Below are 20,629 nucleotides of genomic sequence, written 5' to 3'. Positions count from 1 at the left end.
GAATAACACTAAAGGTTGTACTCTGGATGGCAAACACACACACTCACACTTATGGTCACATACACACACACCCCCACACACACATATATACATGCACATTGGAAAGAAAGAAACAAAAGAACCTCTAGAAGAATACTGTGGCACACACACTCACACATACACATTATATCATGAGCGTGCATACACACACACAACTCTAAGCCCCAGCACTCACAACAGCTTAGCCCTCTCTCTATCCCAATAATAATAATAATAATAACTATATATATATATATATATATATTTGTTTGTTTTGTTTTTTGAGAAAGGGTTTCTCTGTGTAGCCCTGGCTGTCCTGGAACTCACTCTGTTGACCAGGCTGGCCTCAGAGATCCATCTGCTTTTACTTCCTGAATGCTAGTATAAAGGTATATGCCACCACTGCCCAGAAATAATAATAAATTTTTTAAAATTATTTTTTGAGACAGAGTCTCACTGTCTTAGCCTTCACTGGCCTGGAGCTCCTTGATATGTAGACCAAGCTAGCCTTAAACTCACAGAGACCCGCCTGCCTCTCCTTCCCAGCTGCTAGGAATAAAGGCAAGTGCCAACACACTGGCCTAAAAAGGTTTTTTTTTGTTTTTTGTTTTTTTAAGAAACAAAAGAGATAGGAAGAAGAAAGGAGGCAGGGTGCTGTTCTTCCACAGGCATGCTTTTCGGCTGATCCAATATTTTGGGGAATGAGTGACTCCCTGATTCAGAGTTCTAGTTCTGGAGATAAAGTCCGGTTGGAGAGGTAAGGGAGATAATCAGGAGATGATGAAGACCAGAAAGAGTGTGTAAATCTTACAGGTGACGCCAGGTGGAAACTCCTTCTGCTACTGTTGTGCCCTCCTCTGCCTGCTCATGAGATGGCAGGAAGCCAGCAGATGGCCAACAAGGGCCTGGGGGCCAACAACCACGCAACCGGGAACAGTGGACTCATCCCACCAGGAGAGCAGCTGGAAACAGCTGGACTGCTTTACTTCAGTATCACAAAAATGCCATAGCATTTTATGGTTGGGCACCATGGCCAGATTTCTGGCTCCTCCAGTGCCTGGTTTTGGTGAGATTCCTCCTCAAATCTTCTCTGAGTATGAAATGGACTGCTGCATTTCCAGGCCTTAATTGTCCGCAGCAGCTAAAAGCTCTGCCAGTAATGAAAATACATCCCCTCTTTTTATCAGGAAAAAAAGGATGATAACTCAGCCAAGTCTAGCTTGCGTTTTATGGAACATCAGCCTAGCTTGTTTCCAAGGACATCTGATGTGAGGCATGAAGGCTGCTGGGAGGTGGGGTCTGCTGAAGAAAGGTCTGAGAATCAAGGGCCAGAGGGTACCAAGGCTGCCATCCCCACGCCTCAGAGTGCACAGCTTTTTGAAACGTCAGGTATCCCTCCCAAGGAGTGGAAGAGTGTGTTTGAAATTCTGCACTGAGGGTATAGTTAAGTGACATAGCATAAGCTTAGCCCGGCCAGGCCCTAGAATCAAACCAGTAAAATAGAGTAATTAAAAACAGAGAGTTCCAGGCCTGCTGGCTCATGCCTGTCACCTCAATACCTGAGCAGTAGAGGCAGGAGGATCAGGAGTTCAAGGCCATCTTTGGTGACAGAATTTGTCTTAGTCAGGGTTACTATCTGTGATGAAACACCATGACCAAAAGCAAGTTGGGGAGGAAAGGGTTTATTTCACTCACAATTTCACATAAGAGTTCATCACCAAAGGAAGTCAGGATGGGAACTCACGCAGGGCCAGGAATCTGAAGGTGGGAGCTGATGCAGAGACCGTGGAGGGGTGTGCTTGCTCATCATGGCTTGCTCATGCTTTCTCATAGCACCCAGGACCACCAAACCAGGGATGGCACCACCCACCATGGGCTGGGCCCTCCCACTCAGTCACTAACAAGAAAATGCCCTGCAGCTGGATCTTATGGAGGCATTTTCTCAATCTCCTTTCGGATGCCTCTAGCTTGCGTCAGGTTGACATAAAACTAGCCAGCAAACAGTTCAAGGCTAGGCTAGACTACATGAGACAAAAAAAAAAACAAAAAAAACCCAACAAGCAAACAAACAAAGCAAATGTGTGTGCACATTCATGAGTGTCTCTGTGTGTGTGTGTGTATCTATTGCTGTGTATGTGTCTCAGTGTCTATATCTGCATGTGTGTGTCTATGTCTGAATATCTGTCTGCATATCTGTGTATGTCTATGTCTGAGAATGTGTGTCTGTGTCTGTGCATTCCTTCGCTTCTCATGAAAGACGAACAACAGCAATAATTTTCCAGGGATGCAGATGCCCTCTCCTTTGATGCTTTCAACATCCCTGAATGACTGATGGGGGAAATGATGGTATTGTGTGTATGTGTCTCTCTTTTAAAGAACACAAACAAAAACAGGATCTCACATAGTCCAGACTTGCCTCAAACGCACTGTGTAGCTGAGATGACCTTGAACTCCTAATGCTACTGCCTCCACCTCCCAAGTGCTGGGATCACTTGTGTGTGCCGCCATCACTGTGGACGCAGATCATTCTGCAGATAATAAAGCCGAGAAGTAAACGTGACCTAGGCGGTGTTCTCAGCAGACGCTGAGTGTCTGATGCTGGCTGAGCAGTTCCGCATCCCTCCACACCCAGAGGTGGGATGAGTTCTCGAAGGTAGGAGTTGCTAGAGGAAGTTTCTGGTGCAAACCAGGTGAGGTTTCTGGAGATTTAGGCAGTTCCACAAGATTGCATTCCAAGAACCTAGAATCAGTCCTTGCTTTCTCAGCCCCTCTCTGTGACCTTCTGCTGATGTTGTAGCCTCCCTGACCTCCACAGCCCATCTTGTCCCTGTGTGGACCCAGCCCTTCCTCACTTCAGTTGTGAAGCCTAGTTGTTGTTGTTGTTGAAATCAGAAAGAAGGAGCAGCTCTTCAGTGAAGCTCTGTAGATATTCAAGTCCTTCTGATGCCCAGCACAGCCCCAGGACTGGCGGTCGGTTCTCTCCTGCAGGGCCCAGCTCGGGAATGGGCATGCCGGAGGCCTTCCATCCTCCTTTCTCACTTGTATCATTCTGCACCTAGGACGATGTTGATTTGCAACATTTACCAACCTTGGAACCCTGTCTCTACATCCCTAGACTTCTTTGCGTGTGGGGTTGGGTTGAGGATGGGAATGTGTGTGTGTGTGTGTGTGTGCGTGTGTGCGTGTGTGCGTGTGTGTGCAGTCACATGTGGAGGCCAGAGGTCCAGGTGTCTTCCTAGCTCACGCTATCTTATTTTTTGAGACGGAGTCCCTCACTGAACCTGGAGCATACTAACTTAGCTAGACTGGCTGGCCGGCGAGCTCTAGGAATCCCCCTGTCTCCATCCCCCTGACCCTGGCACTAGGTGCACCCCTGTTGGATGCTAAAACTCCAAACTCAGATCTTCACGTTCGTGCTGTAAGCGTTTTGCCAAAGGAGGCTTCTCTCCAGCCCTCCCTGGGCTTTTTTAGGTACAGTAAGAAAACTCCTCCTCATCACGTCATTTTAAACTGGGACTTCTCTTTCTCTCCACTAAAATCATCCCCAGTGGCGCACTTCCTTTCTGGTCCTCAAGCCCTCTGAGCTCCCTCTCATTCAGGGTATCTTTGCTATTCTCACTGTCTGGAAGAGGGCTCTGTCCCATCTCACATGACTTCCCATGTCACATGACTGTTTCCCTGTTGTCTAGATGTCAGCCCAAGTATCATTTCTCAGAGGGACCTATAGACCACTCAGTCCAAATGAGTCTTCAGCCAGGCATGGTGGCTCACACCTATAATCTCAGTACTTGGAAGGCTGAGGCAGGAGGATTGCCATGAGTTCAAGTTCAGCCTGGGCTACAGAGTAAGGGTCTGCAGTGAGGGGAAAACAAAACAAAAATGTTCTGCAAGTAACTGTGTTTTCCTTACAGCAGTTACTTGGCATGAGAACTCATCTTTCTCTGTGTTTGTTGTGTGTTTTCCTCACTAGACTGTGAGCTGCGCGCGTGCGAGAACTGTTCAGCTTGCTCACTCCCTGCTCCCAGCACTTGGTTCAGGGCCCAGGACACAGTAGGTGCTCAGTAAGTGGCTCCTGAATGAATAAAAGAATCCCTGTGACAACCTCACTATTCTGCTCCCCAGCCTCCTTCTCTCTTGCTGGCCTTTCATCGATTCCTTTTACCAAAAAAAAAAAAAAAAAAAAATCTAAATTTCAAGACCAGAAAGAAATATAGAAGGCAGCAGATAAGGGAAACACCATAAAGCAAAATTATTTTAGGCTTCAATGTGAGAAGAGAGCAGGCTGATTGCATAACGTATGTAGATCTATGCAAATTACCGAGCAGGTTAAATAGAATTGGAAGTAGCGGGAAGTCCAAAGCTCATGTTGGGTGCATTTTTTTTTCTCCTTGCTGGGAAATGGCATCAACTGCTCAGGCTTAGAAAGTAGGGATGCTGAAGTTCCGTGAGAGGAAAATCAATGAGCATTACAAAAGTAAAAAAAAATAATAATAATTTAATTTAGCTCAGGTTTTTCTGAGACAGAAATAAAAGTATTCACTCATCCACTTCAAATAGAAGGAACGGGAGGCACAGAATTCTATTCATAGTCAAGCTTACAGAAGGAAGCTCCACAGGGAAACGAGAGAAAGGACAAGGGGCGAGATGTGACCTCCGAGTTCCTCAAGTACTTCCGTGTCCGGAACCTTACAAGGGCTGGGGTATAGCTTGGTTGGTAGAGCGCTTGCCTAGCACACACAGAGCCCTGGGTTTGATCTCCAGAACCCATTACAGCTCCCCACCCCCACATAATCCCAACACTTGGGAGGCTGAGGAAAGAGGCTCAGAGTTCAAGGTCAGTTTCCATCCTTGGTTACACAGCAGTTCTGAGGCTGGATTGGGGTACATAAGATCCCATCACAGAGAAGAAAGGAGAAAGAAAGAAAAGAAAAAAATTAGCGGGGCAGTGGCAGCACTCGGGATTAGGGACAGGTAGATCGCTAAGAGTTCAAGGCCAGTCTGGGCTACAGAAGGAGTTCCAGGACAGCCAGGGCTACACAGAGAAACCTTGCCTTGGGAGAAAAAAAGATGAAGAAAACCCTTATTGACATTTTTTGACAACTATTTTCTGAGTGTTACATGTGTGGGCTGACCCATGTGTTGGTGGATATCTGCAGCAGGCTGTGGGCACAGCACTCGTCCTCATGAAACTTACAGCCCATTAAGTCCTAATTTACTGGGTGAAGAGAAATATCCTTTACCTGTCATCCTTAAAAGAATAGATCATCCAGCAGGGCAGTGATGGTGGGTGCCTTTAACCCCAGCACTCAGGAGGCAGAGACAGGTGGATCTCTGTGAGGATTCCAAAGAGTTTCATGTTGGATCTTACATGTTGGATTTTCTATGATATTATTAATTTTGAACATTTATTTATTCATTTGTTTTGTATGCCTCTTTATTCATTCATTCATTTTACATGCCTCTGGGCATGTCTATGTGGATGCTTCCAGACAGCCTTAAGTAAGGAAGAAAGGCAGACCCTGAAGGCATGCAACCATGATGGAATCCTGGACTGAGTAAACAGACGAAAAGGAAAATACACCAGCATTCACCAGTCTCTGCGTCCTGAATGCAGACATGGAGTAACTTGCCAGCCTCATGACCCTGCCGCCAAGCCTTTCCCGCCGCCGCGATGGACTGGATTCCCTGAAGTCAGCTGCCAAAACAAGCCTTCCCTTCCCTAGGTTGACTTTGTCATGTATGGTCACCATGGCAGCAAGGAAATTCACTCGTGCTCCCTCCTGACGTCTCCCGCTACACAGCAGCCACAGCCGCCCTATGAAGATGAGAGTCACGGTGTCTCTTCCAGCAGTAACCCTGCACTAGCACCTTGCTCACTCAGAGAATGGACATTCTTCGGACATTCTCTTGCCCCCTTTCACCTCTCCCTCACATTCACCTCTCCCTCCAGCTCATTCAGCGCCAGCCAGCTGGCCTCCTCCATCCACACACTCCCACAATGCCACGCTACCCTTCCCCCTCAGCATTCCTCGGCTGGGAGCACTGCCCCGTCCTGTGGCTCACTCCTCTTTTCCAGGTCCTGACTTCCTGGTCACCTTCTCATCAAGGTCTTCTTCCCTGATACCCTTTTTAAAGCCACGGACGCCTCCGCCCCACACACTCCCATCCTCTTTCCCTGTGTTATTACCCTCCGCTGCTCTTACTGCCTCTAACTTACTGCATATTTTACTCATCTGTCTTGTTTATTGCCTGTCTCTCCCCCAACAAAGTAAAGCTGTGGGAGAGCGGGGAGTGTGTCGGTTTTGTTCATGGCTGCATCCTTAGTCTCTTGAAGAATGATTGACAAATTAAACGCTTCAAAGTATTTTCTATGGCTCTTTACTTTGAATTAACCATTTTCTCATGGAAAATTCGATAACATTATTAGTTTTGTTATTTTACCAATGACCAGAAGATTGCCGAAGGCTCACATGCATGCTTTGAGAAGCCATGGCCCCAAGGCTGCAACTTTATGGATGCAAATCCTGACTCTGAACCCCTCACACAGGCCCCTACCAGGGTGAGTCCTGTTTGACACTCAGCTCATATCCTCTAGGTGCTGGAACAGCAAATGTCAGAGCCTCCTCCTAAACGCAGGCAGATTTACTCTGCAGACGGTAAGGATGCATTTTAATTTGTTGATGTGAAATCTTAATTGAACTAAACTGCTAGAGGTAGTCTCTGTTCTCTGTCATAGTCTTAATTTAGTTGGCAAAACAAGATATCATCAGAGAAAATCACAGGCAAAGATGCCGTGCCCAGAGGGTTTGAGGAACACCCTTCTGCGTTGGAAGGTGGGCTGTGTGTGACTGGAATGAGCATGCTCCCCATGCACAGCACTGACGGTGCCACCTTGGCTTTCCAGGGACATTCAGGTCCCAGTGCAAGGGCTAAAACATGCCCACTTCCCACAGCAGCCATGCGCAACACAACCCTGTGTTCAGTGCTTGCTTTTGAATATTAAAAGTGGGAAGAAACGTCGGGCTCACTACCTCAGGGTTCAGAAGTGTCCGGACGGACGGCAGCTGTAGCGCTCATGTCTGTGAGACCGTGAGACGGTCACTTCCCTACCTGTACCTTGGTTTCTCTACCCATGTTGGAGGCTGGAATCTGTGGCCTTAAATGCTTCTATTGTCAATGTGTCCTGGATGACTCTCTCAAGACCCTCACTCAGCCTCCAAACATTTATCTAGGTTCTTGACTGTACTGTCACCAATGGCCTGTCTTTGACAAGAGACCAGGATGTAGGACTTTCACTAAAGTGCCCTTATCCCCTGTTCATAGAATCACAGGTTGCTGTTACCCTGTCCCAAAGTGAACCTTAGGGATAATTTGCTGCTTTCCAAGCTCTGGTCCTCAGGGGCCGTCTATCCATCCATGCACCTACACTCCTTGCCCCACCCCAGCAGCTTGTCTTCCAGGCTTGTTCATATCTGTAGATGCTTCTGCTGGGATCTTATTCTAAGAGCCCTCTGCCACTACAGCACTGCAAACAGGCAGAAACAATGTCAGGTCGTGTTTGGCAGGAATGGGCTCCCTAGGTTCCATACTGCACCTCTGCGGTGTTTTATTCCAAGTTTCCGTAGGGATATCCCAGGGAATTACTCAGGCTTCAGTAGCTCCCTCTAAAGGACAGCTGTGGCCCATCCTAAGCTGGTAGTAGAACTTGGCAATGTTATCCATATGGTAGAACTCATTTTGCAGGCATGAAGGATGCAAGATTGAGGGGGCTGGGGCTGGAGAGATAGCTCAGCGGTTAAGAGCACGTGCTGCTCCTCCAAAGGACCCGGGTTCAATTGCCAGCACCCACGGGACAGCTCACAAACTAACTCCAGTTCCAGGGAATCTGACACCTTCACACAGACATATATGCAGGCAAAACACCAATGCACATGAAGTAAAAATAAGGGGGGGTTGGGGATTTAGCTCAGTGGTAGAGTGCTTGCCTAGCAAGCACAAGGCCCTGGGTTTGGTCCTCAGCTCCGGAAAATAAAAAAATAAATAAAAATTTAAAAAAAATTAATTAATTAAAAAAAAGTTTGGGCGGTGGTGGCGCACGCCTTTAATCCCAGCACTCGGGAGGCAGAGGCAGGTGGATCTCTGTGAGTTCCAGGCCAGCCTGGTCTACAGAGTGAGTTCCAGGAAAGGCACCAAAACTACACAGAGAAAGCCTGTCTCGGAGAAAACACAACAACAACAAAAACAAAAAACAAAACAACAACAACAAAAAAAAAAAACAAAGATTGAGAGGGCCAAGGAGTTTGGCTTCATGGTTTCAAATAGCTGCTGGGGCCAAGCAATGTGTGGCAGGGTTGGAGTCCTTTCAATGTGGCCCTGAGAGGCCACTGTATGAAGCTACAAAGACAAATCCTAAATTGCAATGGGATCTTAGGATGTTGGAGATGCCAGGACCATGAGACATCTGCCAAGGAAAGCCACAGGCACAGAGTAGAGCAGGCCCGAGAGAGAAGATGTGTGCTGCAGGCAGCAGATCTGCAAAGCCAGGGCTAAGCCCTTCGGAGCCCAGATGATTCCCTCTGTACTCCAGATGCCAGACATGGAGCTGCAGGATTTGGTGTTCGCACTTCTTACTGGGTTTCAGTTTCTCTTTGGTCCCATCTTTATCTACTAGGCTCCCATCCCTCCTCTTTTGGAAAGGGAATGTTTGTTCTGTGCCATTAAATATTGAAACTACGAAATTTGTTCATCTGGCCTCAAACTCACAGAGATCCTCCTGCCTCTGTCTCCTGAGGGTTGGGATTAAATACGTGAACAACTGCACCGGGCTATACTTACATTTTTAAACAGTGATGGGACTGTTAAAGCTTACGGGGCATGGGTCTTCTAGAAGTTAGACTAAATGTATTTTGTATTATAAGATGGATACGAGCATATGGGAACAAAGAGAAGAAGGTGATGGCTTAAAAGTTTATATGTTTGGGCCAAAGAAATGGCCCAGTGGGTAATGTGCTTGCTAGCAAGCCTGACCCCCTGAGCTCCCACCCAGGACTACATGGTACAAGGAGAGAATTTATTCTTTCAAATTCTCTTCCAACCTCCACTTGCACACCATGGCATGCGTGTCCAAGCACACAATAAAATAACATAATAAAAATTCTCTTTTGCAAGGCTTGGTGGTATAGGACTTTAATCTTAGTACCTAAGAGGCAGAGGAAGGTAGATTTCTATGAGGTTGAGACCAGTCTGGTCTACATAGTGAGTTACAGGATAGCTGGGTCTACATAGTGAAATGCTGTCTAAAAAAAAAAAAAAAAAAAAAAACCAAAAAACAAAAAGATGGGTTAAAGAGATGGCTTAGCCATTAAAAACACAGGCTGCTCTTCCAGAGGACCCGCCTTGATTCCTAGCACCCACATGGTGACTCATACTTGTCTGTAACTCCAGTTCCAGGGGATCTGATGCTCTCTTTTGGCCTCTGGGCACCAGGCATACACATGGTGCCCAGACATACATGTATGCAAACACCCATGCATATAAAAATAAAATAAAATTTAAAAATTAACAAAAACAACAACGTAAAGAAACAAAACAAACAAACGAACAAAAAACCACAAGCCTAGTATGGAGGCGCACACATTTAATCCCAGCACTCAGGAAGGAGGCAGAGGCAGGCAGATCTCTGAGTTTGAGGCCAGCCTGGTCTACAGAGTGAGATCCAGCTGGGGCTACATAGTGAAACCGTGTCTCAAACAAACAAAAAGTGACGTGTTTGAATATCAAATTGACAAGGGTTAGGTTTGTGCCAATTAATATTGACTGTCAATTTAAGAGGATCTATTAAATGATCCTATGGCGTATGAGTGGCATATTATCTAGATTAGGCTAATTGAGATAGGAAAACCCACCCTGGATGTGGTCTTCAGCATTCCGTGAGCTGAGGTCCCGGGCTGAATAAAGAGATGAGCACTGCCAGGCAGTGGTGGTGTACACCTTTAATCCCAGCACTCGGAGGCAGAAGCAGGAGGATCTCTGAGTTCGAGGCCAGCCTGGTCTACAAAGGGAGTTCCAGGACAGGCACCAAAACTACACAGAGAAACCCTGTCTTGGCGGGGGGGGGGGGGGGGGGGGGGGGGGGGGGGGGGGGGGGGCATTCATTGCTGTGTGCTTCCTGACTGCAGATACAATGTGACCATCTGGCTCAAGCTTCTGCTGCTGTGACTTCCATTTTATGATGGACTGTACCCTTGAACTATGAAATACAATCCTCTGTGCATGCAAGTGTGTGTGTGTGTGTGTGTGTGTGTGTGTGTGTGTGTGTGTGTGTGAGTGTGTGTGGTGTGTGTGTGTGTGTGTGTGTGTGTGTGTGTGTGTGTGTGTGGTGTGAATATGAGTCATAAGGAAGCCAGAGTGGGACCTAGGATGTCTTCCTAAATTTCTCTCCACGTCATTGCCTTGCGGCAGGGTCTCTCACTGAACCTGAAGCTTGCTGTTTCTGCTAGGCTGAGTGGTCAGTGGGCTGTAAGGATCTATCTGCTTCCATCCTCCAATGCTGGCATTACCGGTATGGTATACACAACCATTCTGGGCTTATGTGGGTGCTGGGGATTTGAACACAGGTCTTCATACTTGGAAAGCAAGCTCTTTTGTGCTCTAAGCTATTTCCCCAGCCCCAACCCTTCCTTCTTCTGTTTTTGGAGATACTCTGTGGGTTTTTTATTAAATGTTTCTATGTATGTATGTATGTATGTATATTGTGTGTTTATGTGCATGTGTGTGGACATGTGTGTGAGTAGAGGTCAGAGAATAATTATGGGAGTCCGTTCTTTCTTCCTCTATGTGGGTCCCAGGGATTGAACTCAGGTTGTTAGACTTGGCAACAGATAAGCGCCCTTACCCACTGAGCCATCTTGCCAGGCCTCAGATTCTTTGTGACAGGGACAAAGGAGGACAGCTTCGGGGAGTCTTTTCCCTCCACCATGTAGCTCTCTGGGATTGGACCCTGATTATCGGGCGTGGCTGCAAGCGCCTCTACCCCCAGAGTCATTTCGATGGCCACTTTACTCTTCTTTTCTTTGAGATGGGGTAGAGGGAGGTGCTCACTATGTAGCTCAGGCCAGGCTGGAACCTGCAATTTTCTATATCGTTTTCTACCACTCGGTTCTTTTTACAGAGGCTGGCTCTCATGCACGCTAGGCTGAGCGTAAATTTATTATATGGACAAGGCTGGTCTTGAACATGACTCTCCTGCCAGCGTGAGCTATAGAAAGAGACCCTGTCAAAAAAAGACTGAAGATCTAATGAGTGTCAGAGCACCTGACCTCACATACGAAGGCTGCAGCAGTACTGTAGCAGCAACAGAGTACCGTGGGACTGGAAGTGGGTCGGGAACGGAAGGCTCCGGTGGTCTGAGGTGTAGCAGTGATGGTGCAGTGGTCGGAACAGCTGCCTTCCAGTATTTAGCGGTTGTGGTTTAGCAGAAGAGGAACCAGCACAGGGAAGTGGCTGGTAGGGCGGAAAACCAGCAGACTATGATGTCTGGAAGCCAAAAAGAACCACATCAAAGAGGAAGCCACAGTCAAGCAGGCTGAGACGGCCTTTGAACCCGGCAGCACAGTGGTAGGATGGAAGCCCCGCTGGAGAGGCGAAGAAGGGCCGTGAGGGAGGAAGTGAAGGTAATGATTGCAAAACCCTCTCAAGAAGAAAGGCGACAGAAAAAAAGAGGCGACCTTAGCAGGGGACATTGGATTGTGGGAGGATCACTGGATCACTTGTGGGGTTTGTTCTGCTTGAGACAAGGTCTCCCTGTGTAGCTCTGGCTGCCCTAGAACTGGCTATGTAGACCAGGCTGGCCTTGAACTCACAGAGATGCTTCTGCTTCTGCCTCCCCAGTAGTGGGATTAAAGGCGTGCGCCATAGTCATTTGTGGGTTTCTTTTGGGTTTTTTGTTTTGTTTTTTTTTTGGGGGGGGGCAGGGTTTCTCTATGTAACAGTCCTGGCTGTCCTGGATCTCACTCTGTAGACTAGGTTGGCCTCGAACTCAGAGATCCGCCTGCCTCTGTCTCCTGAGTGCTGGGATTAAAGGCGTGCACCACCACCACCACCACCACCCGACAGTCATTTGTGTTTTAAAGCTGGGGTGTTGGGGAACGTTTGTATGGTCTGTTTTTGTCAATTTTTTTTTTTTTTTTTTTTTTTGCGGTGGAGTCTAATATAGCCCAGGCTAGCCTGGAACTCTCTGTATAGCCAAGGGTGGCTTTGAACTGCAGATACTCCTGTTTCTTCCTCCTGATTGCTGGGATACAGGTATATACCAACACGCCTGGCTGTTTGCATGTTCCTGGGCATGTTTCACAGAGCAGCTGTCCGTTGATAAGCGTAGAGATGGGAAGACAGGTCACGTGAGCACACCACAGACAGGTGAGTAGAACAGGCACCGGTAAGGCAAGAGTGCACCGTCAAATGGAGTCTGCCTTCAACGTGAGGCCGTTGTGAGGAGCGGGAAAATAAACCTGTTAAATGAGGGGCTAGAGACATGGCTCAGTGTTAGGAGCATTTGCTGCTGTTGCAGAGGACCTGGGTTTGGGTCCCAGAACCCACATGGTGGCTCAAAACCATCTGCAACTCTCATTCCAAGGGATCTGTTGCCCACTGCAGACCTCTGTTGGTACCAGACATGTGTGCTCATGCAAATATGCAGGTAATACCTTCATACATGTAAAAGAAATAAAACACACACACACACACACACACACACACACACACACACACACACACACACACACTAAAGGGGTTCCAGAAAGTTCTGAGCAGTGTTAAGCGTTTTCCTGAGATTTCCACTGATACCTGGAATCAAACCTATGGCACACACACATCAGGCAAACGCTCTGCCACTGAACTGCATCCCTGGCCCTCATGACTGCTTCATTTGTTTCCTTGTCTCTTTGAGACAGAATCTCAATATGTTTCTCAGGCTGGGTTTGAACTCACTATGTAGCACTGTAGGCCAGACTGGCCTCAAACTCACAGCGATCTCCCTGCCTCCGCCTCCATGGTGCTGGGATTTCAGGTGCGGGCCACCACACCCAACTCAGAACTCTTTGTAGACATCCCCTGGTCTGGTCTGTACTCTCTCAAGAGAGATCTGACTACTCCTGTTTAGGTCTTAGTCTGTTTTTTTGTTTTTTAATGTGTGTGTGCCTGCATGTATGCATGTATGTCTGTGCATCACATGCATGCTGTGCCCAAGCAGGCTGTAAGAAGGTGACAGATCTTCTGGAACTTAAGGTACAGATGGTTGTCCACCACCATGTGGGTGCTGAGACTCGAACCTGGGTCCTCTACAAGTGCAGCCTGTGCCCTTACCTGCTAAGCCATCTCTCTAGCCCCTAAATAGTCTCATCTCCAGTCCGATCACAGTATCCAGAGGATGAGACACTGTGAGGAGACAGAACTAGATCACATGCCCACCCTGCTCTCAAAGGGGCTGATTCTAGGATTGGCAGGCCCATCAGAATGAGCGTCTAGTTCTCCAAACAAAACAGAGATGTGGGATAGACAACTGATATTTATTCCCTGCTCTTCGAGAGTTGACTTACTGCCCAGTGAGAGGGCATCAGTAAAATCTCATTGTGTCTCAAGTTGTACATGAAGAGGGATTGTTGCAGTAACATTTAATAATGCTGGCCTCATGTCTTCATTTGTTCCCTCAGTAAGCAGTTACTGAGGCTCTTGGCCAAGCGTTGACTATGTTCATGAAGGGTAAGAGACAAATCCTGTGTGAAATGTGATTCTCCCTATCGAGGAACTGGATTTGCAATTCAGTAAAGATATATGAGTCAGGGCTGGAGAGCTGGCTCAGCAGTTAAGGGCACTTGATGTTCCTGTAGAGAAGCCAGGTTTGATCCCCAGCGCCCACAGGGCAGTTCCCACTATCCTTAACCCCAGTTCCAGGGGATCCACAGCTTCTTCTGACTTCTGTGGACACCAGGCATTCACATGGTGTGCATACATATATGCAGGCAAAATGAATTCAAATTTAAGTAAGTCTAAAAGAATTGTTTAAAGATACATTAGTCAGCTTCTGCTAGATTATGCTGTGATAACACACAATGCCCAAACCAAGGGCACCAGCTTTAGCTAAGAGGTCTCCTTTGTTCTAACACATGGTAGTTTCCTGCCTCGGGTTAAGAGGATGGCGTGATGGTATGACAGGGCAGGACAATGCAGAGGTCCCTCCATCCTGTATTCTTGCTGAGGCCATTTTAGGTCTAACCAGAATTCGGTCTTCTTGATGGAGAATCCTGTGGGAAATTACCCAACTCTATAAATGAAGCATTTTCCAGTTTGGGGAGTCCAGAGAAGACCTTGGGGAGGTCTTCTGGGATGGCTTTTAAACAGAGTTAGTAATACTTTCATTTTTAAGACAGGGCCTCAGACTGGCCTCAAATTTACTAGGTAGCCAAGAATGAACTTGAACTCCTATCTTTCTGTTCCCATCTCCCAAGTGCTGGGATGACAGGTATGCACCACCACATCCTGCTTAGACAGTAAGAGGATTCAGATGGGTATGGGGAAGGCAGTTAGCCGAGGGATAGTGTGTAGGTGGGAGCGGGGGAAGCTTAGCTAGCCTGGACAGAGGAACCAGCAGGCAGCAAAGGAAGCATGACCCCTCTTTGAGGGGTCTGAGGAGAGGCAGAGAGTCCAGCTCTACCCAGCAACCCTCCCATCTCAGTCTCCAGAGTAGCTGGAATTTCAGGTCTATGTCATTAGGCCTGATTCACCTTATTTACAAGAAGTTCAGATCCTACATAATGACCTCAATGAATCAGCAACAGGCACAGAATGGCTGTTTGAGAATGAGTTGTTTTCTCTTGTAGGCCATGGTCAGCCTTCTCTCAAATGCATTGTTGGCAATTCTTTTCCTGATATTCTCTCTCTGTCTCTCTGTGTGCATGCACATGAGTGCGTATGTGTGTGGGGGGGGGGGGCGCTCACATGCCTATGTGTGTGTCTATGTCTGTAGGAGGCTGAACCCAGTGCCTCCTGATGCTAGGCACTTCTCTACTGCTGAGCTATACCCTCAGCTCCGTCAGAAATGTTTTTGAGAGCTTTCTACTTCCTCTGTCTACTTCAGCCAGCCTGCTATCCGGAGTAGGAAGTTTTAAAATCCACAAAAAGTTCCTGTCAAGGCCAGGCCTGCAGGCAGATGCCCTGGTGAGACACACAACCCCACAAAAGACATCCCACACCCCACCCCACCCCCGTCTTTGCCCTAATTTCCTAACAGTTCTGAAGCAATAAAATGAATTCTTATTTTGCTTTGTTTGAAATAAAGCCCTATCACTTATTTGGTTCACAGCATCATGAAAGAGGAAAATAATGTCTTTACAGTCATATCTATTACAGTGTACATTTCACTGTCTCTTTGGATTGTTTGTTATTACAGCAATGATTTGGGTTAAGTGTTTATATAACAGGAATTTTCTGTTTTTATGTGGTAAGAATGTGATGATCAGTAAAAATTAATTTTATAACAATCTCACTGGTTTTCTTTGTAGTGATCAAATCCAGCATGCAGATGGAGAAAAATCTAGCTTGTAAGTGCTGGCTGGTTAGAATTAATGAGCTGCCCACACGGTGGGCGTGTAGCCTAATTGATACTGGCCCTGTGCAGGTTTGCACTTTGAATCATTAATGCCCTGCAGCCTGCTGGGAGCATCGAAAGGAGGAGGCTGACTAGGATGTGCCCGGAGACAGGGCAGAACCATAGGGAGGCCACCCACTGCCCAGGAGGGGACTGTCTGAAGGTCCAAGTGGAGCTCAGGATCCGAACGTTGTTAGTTCTGCCTTTAGAGAGGCAGAAAGACCGCTCGCTCCCTTGGTGGTCTTCAGTATCAAACATCTCAGTGGTGCCAGGCCCATCTGAGGGCTGAGGGACGCTTGCAGACCATTCATTCCATCCAGTCTCTCAAAAATGTGTCATAAGCACCAGCTCTGGACCAGGCACTGGATACAGCAAGAGGCAAAGCGTTCAAGCTCTCTGCTCTTTTGGGGTCGTTTGCATCTAAGGAGACAGTAATTGAAGGCTAGAACAAGTGCTTTAAGGACAATACCGGGGGGGGGGGGGGGGGGGGGGGGGACAGGAGGATCTGGGGGTGGTGGGCTTCTGCTGGGTAAGTGGTATGGGAAGGAAGGCTGCTTGGCGACACTGACATTTGTGTTGAGACCTGAGACATTAGACGGACTAAACTCCACCAAGCATCACAGAAAAGTATTCTAAGCACTGGGGACCGCAGATGTGAGGACCCCCAAAGCAGCAAAAGTATGTAGCTATTTTGAGAACAGAAGGAGACAAGTGTGGATGCAACAACGTGAGCAAGACAGAGAATGATCTGACCATGGAGTTTGGAAGTCAGTAAAGGTCAGACCATGCGAAGTTCTCTAAAGTTAAGTAAAACAGTCATCAGGAAAAACCAGAAACCGCTCTGGGTATCACCATAGGTACAGCAGAAGGAGTTCAAGGGATTGGTAACAAACATGTTGGAAGGACCGGAGGATCAAAAGGAGATTAAATTACCCAAAAATTAGTAACCCAGGAAGTCGATATTGGCCCCAGGGCCAGAAAAGCAAAAATGGGATATTGTAATCACAGTTGAGAATTGCTGATCCTCCGAAGTTGCAATGTAGGAGCTGAATAACTTAAAATAAGTGATGATGGGCTGGAGAGATGGCTCAGGGGTTAGGAGCACAGGCTGCTTTTCCAGAGGACCCGGGTTCAATTCCCAGCAACCACATGGCAGCTCACAGCTGTCTGCAACTCCAGTTCCAGGAGATCTGATACCCTCACAGAGATATACATGCAGGCAAAACACCAATGCACATAAAAATAAATAAATCTTTAAAAAAAAATAAGTGATGCAAGCCAGGCCTGGTGGCACAACCCTGAAAGTCCAATTATGCAGGAGGACGAAAGTTCAAGACCCACCTGGCTACCAGGGATGGACATGCCTCTAAAGGCTGTAATCCCTACCCGTCAGCAGATAGAGGAGGGAAGATGAGATCAAGGCTAGCCTCAGCCACATTGTTTAACGCCAATCTGTACTACATGAGACCTGCCTTTAAAAAGAAAGAGAGAAAGAAAGAAAAAGGAGAGAGAAAGGAGGGAGGGAGGGAGGAAGCAAAACTAACAACAAAGTGAGTTCAAGACTAACCTAGGCAATGCAATGAAACCGTCTCAAAATAGGGATGGAGGGTAAAGGTCAGCAGGAATGCTCTTATCTAGAACGGAGGAGGCCCCGGGTCCAGTCCCCAGTACAGCAGGAAATGGTGATGATGATGACCACAATGATGACGGCATGGCCATTGCTAGAGACGCCATCAAAATGCAGAAAATGGTTTGTTCCTGCCTTCCAGAACAGCCAGTGGGTCCAGTGGACACCGCCTCGGAGGATGCACACTACGTGAAGGGACCGTAGACTGTGGCCTGCAGGCTGGAGGTGAAAGTGGAGAGTGCAGCTCTTCAGTGCCCAGGAAGCAGACAGACAGCATGCTGGAGGCCCTCGTACCAGCCTTCTTGCTGTGGTAAACACGAAGGCCACAAGCGATTTGGGGAGGAAAGCGTTGGGTGTGGCTTAAAGGTCAGAAAAGTCCACAGCTGAAGGGAGTCAAGGCAGGAGCTTGAAGCAAAAACCAACAGAGGAATGCTGCTTCCCGGCTCACGGTCAGCGGCCCCCTTTTTTTTTTTTTCTCTCAAGACAGCGTTTCTCTGTGAAACAGTCCTGGCTATCCTAGAACTCACTCTGTAGACCAGGCTGGCCTCGAACTCACAGAGATCCGCCTGCCTCTGCCTCCCGAGTGCTGGAATTAAAGGCGTGCGCCACCACCACCCGGCCAGCTGCCTTTCTTATACTGCCCAGGTTCACCTGCCCAGGGGAGGTACTGCCCACAGTGGGCTGGGCACGCCTACATTAATTAGCAATCAAGAAAATGCCGCGGCCCCCCCCCCTCCCCAGACATGCCCATAGGCCAATCTGATGAAGGCAACTCTTCACCAGGGGTCTCCTCTTCCCAGATGTATCAAGTTAACAACCAAGGTCAGTCATGACACCCTTCTCATGGGATGAGCTTTGGATTTGATATGCAGAACATACTGCCAGGATATCCCAAACACCTCATTTCACAGCTGTAAAATGTGCCTGGTACTTTTTAAAGTGGTGTTATAATTTATCCTCCCCTGACTCTGTGTGTGTGTGTGTGTGTGTGTGTGTGTGTGTGTGTGTGAGAGAGAGAGAGAGAGAGAGAGAGAGAGAGAGAGAGAGAGAGAGAGAGCGCGCGCACGCGCGCGAGCGAGCAGGCACATTTTTGTACACCGGGAGCATAGAAGTCACCTTGGGTTTCATTCCCCCGGAGCTGTCTAGCTATCTACCTTGTCTTTTGAGACAAGGGTCTCTCGTTGGCCTGAGGCTCATCGATTTTGACTAGGCTCTGGCCAGCAAGCCCCAGGGTTCTTCCTGTCTACTGTCCCAGGTGCTGGGATTACAAGCATGCATCCCACCTGGACGGGCCTTTTTAGTGGGTTATGGGGAATGAACTCCAGTCCTCCTGGCTGTAGCAAGCATTTCGCTAATGGAGCTCTTTCTGCAGCTCCCAGAGTTAGAATTGATTAAGAAAAGGCTTGAACAGAGATTTAAGCGTGGATGTTAGAAAGGAGAGGTGAGAGGAGAGGCTTGGGGAAAAGAGAGTGCACATCCAAGACATGGGTACAGGCTTTCCTGGAACGAGCGACCCAGCCTTTATTAAGGTTCTTAATACTCTGGGTGGTGGTGGCACACCTTCAATCCCAGCACTCAGGAGGTGGAGGCAGAGGCAGGCAGATCTCCGTGAGTTCGAGGCCAGCCTGGCCTACAAAGCAAGTTCCAGGACAGCCAGGGCTACATAGTAGAAACCCTGTCTTGAAAAACCAAAAACAGGGGCTGGAGAGATGGCTCAGTGGTTAAAAGCACTGACTGCTCTTCCAGAGGACCTGGGTTCAATTCCCAGCAACCACATGGCAGCTCACAGCTGTCTGTAACTCCAGTTCCAGGGGACCCGACACCAATGACAAAACATCATGCACATAAAATAAAATATAAATAAATAGTAAAACCTTTATAAAAGGAAAAACCAAAAGCAAACAACCAAACAAATAAAGTTCTTAATAAATATCAGCTCTCAATGAAGCTCTGCTCAAAGCCCAACAGCATCCGGTGGGGACACCTAGTCTTTTTTTTTTTAATTTCCTCAAGGCAGGGTTTCTCTCTGTGTAGCCCTGGCTGTCCTAGAACTCTCTCTGTAGACCAGGCTGGCCTCGGACTCAGAGATCACCTGTCTCTGACTCCCGAGTGCTGGGGTTAAAGTCACCATGCCTATGCACAAAGGAGGTCTTAATGCTCACAGAGCTTGATAAACAAGTGTCCCAGGAAATCCAACTCACCAGATAAAACTAATGAGAGAATATCCATGTGCAGTCTGGCTGTCACAGAGCCTAGATAAAATGTTTTTGGTGGGCCGGGCGGTGGTGGCGCACGCCTTTAATCCCAGAACTCGGGAGGCAGAGCCAGGCGGATCTCTGTGAGTTCGAGGCCAGCCTGGGCTACCAAGTGAGTCCCAGGAAAGGTGCAAAGCTACACAGAGAAACCCTGTCTCGAAAAACCAAAAAAAAAAAAAAAAAAAAAAAAAAAAATGTTTTTGGCGTGTTTCTTTCTTTTTTTTCTAATAGTTTTTGCAGGTTCTGTATGGGATTACATGGGAAACACAGAGTGTATGGAGTGTGATGGGAATTACAGTCTGCCGGAGGGGAGGATCACAAACAAGATGGCGGCACTGTTTCAGTTATCTACTGCTATGGAGCAAATCACTGCATAATAATAATAAATAAACCACACCAAAGCTTAGGGTTTAAAATGGTTCTTTTTGTACTGACAATTGTCTGGGTTAAGAATTTAGATGGGGGCCGGGCGGTGGTGGCGCACGCCTTTAATCCCAGCACTCGGGAGGCAGAGCCAGGCGGATCTCTGTGAGTTCGAGGCCAGCCTGGGCTACCAAGTGAGTTCCAGGACAGGCACAAAGCTACACAGAGAAACCCTGTCTCGAAAAACCAAAAAAAAAAAAAAAAAAAAAAAGAATTTAGATGGGGGCCTGGAGAGATGGCTCAGCGGTTAAGAGCGCTTGCTGCTCTTGCAGAGGACTGGGTTTGGTTCCCAGCACCCACATCAGGTTGCTCATAATTGCCTATAACTCCAGTTCCGGGGGACCCAACGCTCTCAGACCTCCAGGGGCACCTGCACTCGTGTGCACACAAACACACACATATACACAAATAAAAATAACTAGTAAAATCTTCTTTAAAAATGTGTAGGTAAATAAAATATATAAATAAATTAAATAAATAAATAAACTGGGCATAATTATACATGCCTGTAATCCCAGCATCCAGGATGTAGGGGCAGGAGGATCAAACTCTCAAGGTTATACATATCAAGTTCAAGGCCAGCCTAGGCTACACTAAATTCTATCTAAAAAATACCTTACAGGGGCCACATTATCCTAAACAGAACCTGCAGGGAGTCAAGAT

The 20,629-nt window shown here is 47.5% G+C and overlaps 1 protein-coding gene across 1 annotated transcript in view; it reads left to right on the top strand.

The window, feature by feature from the left end:
- LOC128112671 (proline-rich protein HaeIII subfamily 1-like) overlaps positions 1-6,382 on the top strand; it is a 46,372-nt gene extending 39,990 nt beyond the window's left edge. The window contains exon 3 of the mRNA XM_052741880.1: positions 5,508-6,382. The gene's annotated coding sequence lies outside the window, so the exon portion shown is untranslated. The remainder of the gene's footprint in view (positions 1-5,507) is intronic.
- Positions 6,383-20,629: the final 14,247 nt, after the last annotated feature.

Source organism: Peromyscus californicus, unplaced genomic scaffold, assembly GCF_007827085.1.
Source record: "Peromyscus californicus insignis strain IS unplaced genomic scaffold, ASM782708v3 Scaffold_17__1_contigs__length_78620276, whole genome shotgun sequence".
Lineage (NCBI taxonomy): Eukaryota > Metazoa > Chordata > Mammalia > Rodentia > Cricetidae > Peromyscus > Peromyscus californicus.
This window is presented reverse-complemented; position numbering and strand designations above follow the sequence as displayed.